Here is a 7,051-nt window from a genome sequence, read left to right as displayed (position 1 = left end):
TTCGATTCCCAGCTTGGGTCACTGTCTGTCTGGAGTTTGCACATTCTCCCCGTATCTGCATGGGTTTCCACCGGGTGCTCCGGTTTCCTCCCACTAGTCTGAAAGACGTGCTTGTTAGGTGTATTGGACATTCTGAATTCTCCCTCAGTGTACTCGAACAGGTGCCGGAGTGTGGCGACTAGGGGATTTTCACAGTAACTTCATGTAAGCCTGCTTGTGACACTAATAAATTTCTCTGTATCTCACTGTAAGGGACCTACATTTGTTTTCACCAATCTTTGTCTCTTCTCATACCTATAGGCGCTTTTACAGTCAGTTTTTATGTTGCCTGCAAGCTTACTCTCATACTCTATTTTCCCCCTTTTAATCAATCTCTTTTTTTCTCGTTGCTGAATTCTAAATTGCTCCCAATCCTCAAGTCTTGTTTTTTCTGGCCAATTTCTGTGCGTCGTCCTTGGATCAAATACTATCTCTAATTTCCCTTGCAAGCCAATTGTTTGGCCACCTTTCCCGTTTTATTTTTGCACCAGACAAGAACGAACAATTGTTGCAGTTCACCCATGCACTCTTTGAATGTTTTCTATTGCTTATCCATTGTCATCCCCTTAAATTACATTCCCCAATCAATCAGGTCCATCTTGCGCCTCATATCATCGTAGTTTTCTTTATTTAGATTCAGGTCCCTACTCTCACAACAGCTACTTCACTTTCCATCTCGATGAAGAATTCGATCATATTATGGTCACTCATTCCCAAAAGACCTTGCACAACTAGATTGCTAATTATTCCATTCTCATTACACAATACCCAATCTAGTATTCTCTAGTCGGATCCTCAAAGTATTGGTCCAGAAATGCTCAGGAAATCAGAAGCACAAAGGGACTTGGGAGTCCTTGTTCAAGTTTCTCTGAAAGTTATTGTGCAGGTTCAGTCGGCAGTTAGGAAGCCAAATGTAATGTTAGCATTGGGGTGGAAAAAAATCAAGTTTGCCTTGAGAGGGACTGTGGAGGGGTTTGCCCTGAGATGGAAACTGTTTATTGACTTCTTCAAGGATAGTTAAGAGGTCAGCGGACAGGACGTTGGGGTTGTAAAAGGAGGCAGAGTGGGTGGTGGATGAAGGCAGGGAGAGTGGGGCGGTGGGGTGTTGGTTGTTTATTTATTATGTCATTTCCTGTTTGTTCTCTTTTTGGTTTTGCTTGTGTTCTTTTTAATAAATTTAGAGTACCCAATTCATTTCTTCCAATTATGGGGCAATTTAGTGTGGCCAATCCGCCTAGCCTGCACATCTTTGGGTTGTAGTGGCGTAACCCACGCAAACATGGGGAGAATGTGCAAACTCCACAGGGACAGTGAATCAGAGCCGGGATCGAACCTGGGACCTCGGCGCCGTGAGGCAGCAGTGCTAACCACTGTGACACCGTGCTGCCCTTGGTTTTGGTTGTTTAATGTATCTATGTTAATGCCTTAATAAAAACATTTTTTTAAAAACATGGTTGTTATTTCAAAAGGTGAGGGGCCGCTGCTGCCTGTTTCCAAAGCTAAATGTCAATGAGTTGATAGCTGACTGATGATGTGAGTTTGGATTTATACAGAGAGATACGGGGACTGCTGGAAGTATTATGGGAAGTGGGCAAATTGTAGGAGTAACAAAATGGGGCGGGATTCTCCGCAGCCCGATGACGAAATCGGACACAATGATCGGGTGGAATATAGCTCCAGATGCTGGAAACAGGGCAGGCACCGGTTTGACTCCGGGTCGCGATGTTCCGCCCCTTCCAAATTGGTGTCATCGGGACAACCCACAATGCTCCATCTCCGATGGGCCGAGTTCTCGATGTTCCAGCCCACGTGTGATGCCAGCGGTCAGGAGCCTGGCGTTCAGGCTGCGGAGAGAGAGGGAGGGCATGCGGACAGTGTCCAGCGCCGCCACACTTGGTCGTGATCAGTGCCACGGGATGGGGGGCTTCTGCCAGGACTGAGGAGCGTGGTGGCAGGTGGCCAGGAGATGGGCTGTTTCAGGGTGGGCGGGTACGCGCTCCAGCATGGGCAGTGCCATCTTTTCCGGCGCATGTGTGGGGGTTGTAGGTATATGGGCGGCTGCAGCTTGTCAGCCCTGTGCATGTGCAGCACGGGACCTGCCGATTCTCCAACCATTTTCCGCGCGTTCCACGAGTGTTTCACGCAACGCCAGTGCTAGCCACCCACCGGTAGCGGAATTGGTGAGGGTTTCACGTCAATTTTCCCATCGTGAAACTCCACGGATCCTCCGTTGGCATCAGCACTTAGCCTGAGGAATGGAGAATCCAGCCCACGGTGTTTGGAATTTGCCGGCCAAAAAATAAAATGTCAGGGTGAGAATTGTGTGGGGTGAGGGTAATTTTTTCTGGTGGAAATAAATTCTAGTTGTGGGTGGATTGCAGGCAGAGTAATAAACTCTGATCAGAAGGAAAAGTTGTCAGGTGATAATAGAAGGGAGTAAAATAATGGACGTAAGGAATTACTGGATGGAAAACCGACGTAACGGCAAGAAATACAAAAAACTGGATGGGAATAGAAGGAATTGAGCACCCTACTGGCAAGTGTGTGAAGAGCAGTTCTATTTTTGTTTCGTAAATCAGGGGAGAGCGCGAACGCAGTCCCCCACTACCACAAATTTTGCAGTCGAGTATCCCGCATTTGGGGACATCGCAGGCGTCAGCACACCCGAAGTGCAATGGGCTAGCCTCGTCCTGGGCGAACCACCTTTTTGATCATGGTTTCACCCCTGCCAGGTAAGTATGCTCAAAAACAGTACACACTCCAAGCCTACACCACACATCACATCTTACACTCACACTTACTGCATTTCCACCGCCGGACTGTCGCTTTAATTAGAATTCACTCTATCAAAAAACGCCGTGTTTCTGCATTATTCTGCCAAATGTGTGAATGTTCCCCTCAGTTAGGCAAGATATTCAGATACGAAGCCCCCAGTCATATTTGCATATTGCCCTTAAAAGGAAGTGAACCGCCCCTCATGTACTTGTCCGTCAAACCCAGGGACCGTTTCCGGAATAAAACCTTTTCGAACTTTGTTCAGCAAGGAAAGACTTGTCTGAAACGAGGGGTTGGGTGGGGGGAGATTAATGAGGAGGATTTTGGAATGGAAAATATTGATTCATTTTTCCAGGAGAAGCATTATGGGGCAATGAAGAAGTTATTGACAATCTGAGGGATTTTGTTTTGTGGGGGATGGTCAGGTTAATGTTGGAGGGAGGGGAGGTACTGGATGGTCATGGAGGGGGTGTTATTGAGGTGACAGGATGGTCAGGGGGTGATGGGGTGTGAGGGGGACTCTGACTCTAACTCACAGAGGAATAGCTGCCTCTAATATGGATACTCCCAACTGTTTTTTTGCAAAAATAAACTTGATTCATAAAATATCTGAAAGAAACATTACAAAACATTTCAAATTGGCATAACAGGAAAGTGCAATGATGGTCATATTTTCTCCAGAAATTTCACTTTGAGATATTTCAATTCAGTAATGCGAACATTTCAAACATTCCAGTGGTTAGCACTGTTGCTTCACGGCGCCAGGGACCTGTCCACCAATTCAATAAAATCATGGTTGATCTTTTGTGTTTCAAGTTCCAAATTCCTAAGGGCAGCACGTTGGCGCAGTGGGTTAGCCCTGCTGCCTCACGGCGCCGAGGTCCCAGGTTCGATCCCAGCTCTGGGTCACTGTCCGTGTGGAGTTTGTACATTCTCCCCGTGTTTGCGAGTGTTTCACCCCCACAACCCAAAGATGTGCAGGCTAGGTGGATTGGCCACGCTAAATTGCCCCATAATTGGAAAAAATTAATTGGGTATTCTAAATTTGGAAAAAAAGTTCCAAATTCCTCTTTACAGCCCCACCCCAACAATAACCTTTGATTTGCCTGCCTCACAAGAATGTATTTACCTCAACCTTAAAAATATTCAATGACTCCACCTCCACGACCCCTGAGAGAAAGGAATTGGCCACTTCTCTGTTCGAATGTAGTGGGCCCTAGTTCGAGAATCATCCACGGGAGGAAATCCCATCGCCTGTCAACACCATTCAGGATTTCTGAAACACAGAAACATTGAAAGTAGGGACAGGAGTAGGACATTCAGGCCTTCGAGTGTGCTCTGCCATCCATGGCTGATCATCCACCTCCATAACCTGTTCCCCGCCCCCCGCCATATCCTTTCATCCCTTCATCCCGAGACCTACAGCTAACTCCTTGAAAACAAACAATATTTTGGCCCCGACTGCTTTCTGTGGTAACGAATTCCATAGGCTCACCACTGTCTGGGTGAATTAATATCCCCTCATCTCAGTCCTAAATGGTTTACCTCATATCCTTAGACTGTGACCCCTGGTTCTGGATATACCCACCGTCGGGAACATCCTTCCTGCATCTACCCTGTCCAGTCCTGTTAGAATTTTATAGGTTACTATGAGAACCCCCTTGTTCTTCTAAACTCCAGCAAATATAATCCTAATTGACTCAAACTCTCCTCATATGACAGTCCCGATGTTAGGGGTGAAAATATTCACACGAAGACCTGAGTGTAAGTTTAAAAAAGCAGTTTATTATGTCAGAATTCTGGGAGACAAGGTCTGGGGACTCTGCAGCCCCTGACAGCACCTTATCCCACTTGAGCTAAAGCTCACACTAAAGCTTATCACGACTGTTGGGATGCTCCCTGTACATACCCACGGTTGGTTCTCATGAGATAGCTTAAGTTCAGCCATTTTGTGTCCTTCGAATTGCAAGAATAGCTAACAGCCATTTTTTACTATCTATTTCTGCAAATTGCCTCTTCTAAGCAGGCATCTAAGCCAATGAATACCTTTTCTCGCATCAGAACTATTCAAAAGTAATATAGGAGCACAAATGTAGTTACAGGGCCACCTATAATTTATATCATCGTCCAGTATCACAAAATGCCCTCCAGCAAATATAATCCTAATCGACTCCATCTCTCCTCATACGACAGTCCCACCATCTCAGGAATCAGTCTGGTAAACCTTCTCTGCATGCCTCTAGAGCAAGAACATCCTTCCTCAGGTAACAGACTAAAATGGCACACTATATTCCAGGTGTGGCCTCACCAAGGCCCTGTATAATTGCACCAAGACTTCCCTGCTCCTGTACTCAAATCCTCTCGCTAGGGAGGCCAACAAAGTATACGCCTTCTTTACTGCCTGCTGCACCTGCATACTTATTTTCAGCGACTGGTATACAAAAACACCCAGGTCTCGTTGCACATTCCCCTCTCTCAATCTATTGCCATTTCCCTCTCTCAATCTATAGCCATTCAGATAATGATCTGCCTTCCTGTTTTTGCTACCAAAGTTGATAACCTCGCATTTACCCACATTGTACTGTATCTGCCCACTCACTCAACTTGTCCAACATACTGAAGCATCTCTGCATCCTCCTCATAGCTCACCCTCCCACCCAGCTTTTTGTCATATGCAAATTTGGAGATATTACATTTGGTTCCCACATCTAAATCATTAATATATATCGCGAATAGCTGAGGTCTTAGCACTTATCCCTGCAGTATCGCACTAGTCACTGACTGCCAAGTGGAAAAACTGTTTATTCCTGCTCTTTGTTTCCTATCTGCCACCCAGTTTTCTATACATCTCAATACACTACCCCAATCCCATGCACTTTAGTTTTTCTGCTAATCTCATATGTGGGGCCTTGTTGAAAGCCTTCTGAAAGTCTAAATAAACCACACCCACTGGCTTCCCCTTATCAACTCCATTAGTTACATCCTCAAAGAATTCCAGTAGATTTATCAAGCGTGATTTCCCCTTCATAAATCCATGCTGACATTGTCTGATCCTGCCAGTGTTTTCTCAGTGCTGTGCTATAGAGTCTTTAACAATGGATCTAGAATTTTCCCCACTATCGACATCTTGCTGACTGGTTAATTCCATCTTTTCTCTTTACCTTCCTTTTTAAATAGTGGGATAACATTAGCTAAAATCTATTTATAAGGAAGCAGCCCTTTGGATTTTGGCGGGAGCGGTGCGCAAGGGCCTTCTGGGAGGTGAGTATTTACTTTAAAAACACTTACCTTTGCAGGAGCAGCCCTTTGGATTTTGGCGGGAGCGGTGCGCAAGGGCCTTCTGGGAGGTGAGTATTTACTTTAAAATCACTTACCTGGTCCCGTTTCTGTTCTTCTTTTCTGTTTTTTTTTAATATAAGGCGAGAACCGGAAGTTCGACCCGCGGACTTCTGGGAAGGCCCCCCCAACCAATAAATTCTGGTGGAGAGGAAACCCGAGACACTACACGTGTAGTGTCTCCCACCCACCCTCCTCCTCTAACCTAATAATAAGACCCATTGGTGTGAGGTAAATGCCATATTATATTATGATTATATTATTTTTATTTATTTTTTATTTATTTATTAACCAGATCTTGGTTAGAAGTTAGAGGGATGGCAGGGAAGGGAGTGCAATGTTCCTCCTGCAGGATGTTTGAGGTGAGGGATGCCGTTAGTGTCCCTGCTGATTTTACCTGCAGGAAGTGCAGCCATCTCCAGCTCCTCCAAGACCGAGTTAGGGAACTGGAGCTGGAGTTGGATGAACTTCGGATCATTCGGGAGGCAGAGGGGGTCATAGATAGCAGCTTCAGGGAATTTGTTACACCAAAGATTGGAGATAGATGGGTAACTGTAAGAGGGACTGGGAAGAAGCAGTCAGTGCAGGGATCCCCTGCGGTCGTTCCCCTGAGTAGCAAGTATATCGCTTTGGATACTTGTGGGGGGGACGATTTAACAGGGGTAAGCCATGGGGTACGGGCCTCTGGCACGGAGTCTGTCCCTGTTGCTCAGAAGGGAAGGGGGGAGAGGAGCAGAGCATTAGTAATTGGGGACTCGATAGTCAGGGGCACAGATAGGAGATTTTGTGGGAGCGAGAGAGACTCACATTTGGTAAGTTGCCTCCCAGGTGCAAGGGTACGTGATGTCTCGGATCGTGTTTTCCAGGTCCTTAAGGGGGAGGGGGAGCAGCCCCAAGTCGT

General features: G+C 46.1%; 1 non-coding gene across 1 annotated transcript; it reads right to left on the bottom strand.

Moving 5' to 3' along the window:
- Window positions 1-2,615: 2,615 nt before the first annotated feature.
- LOC140390609 (U1 spliceosomal RNA) lies at window positions 2,616-2,779 on the bottom strand. Its single transcript, XR_011934669.1, has one exon. It is a non-coding gene; the product is annotated as a U1 spliceosomal RNA (small nuclear RNA).
- Between the last annotated feature and the right edge of the window lie 4,272 nt (window positions 2,780-7,051).

Source organism: Scyliorhinus torazame, chromosome 14 (genome assembly GCF_047496885.1).
Source record: "Scyliorhinus torazame isolate Kashiwa2021f chromosome 14, sScyTor2.1, whole genome shotgun sequence".
In the NCBI taxonomy this organism is placed as follows: domain Eukaryota; kingdom Metazoa; phylum Chordata; class Chondrichthyes; order Carcharhiniformes; family Scyliorhinidae; genus Scyliorhinus; species Scyliorhinus torazame.
Note: the sequence above shows the minus strand (reverse complement) of the source record. Positions and strands in the feature narration are given on the sequence as shown.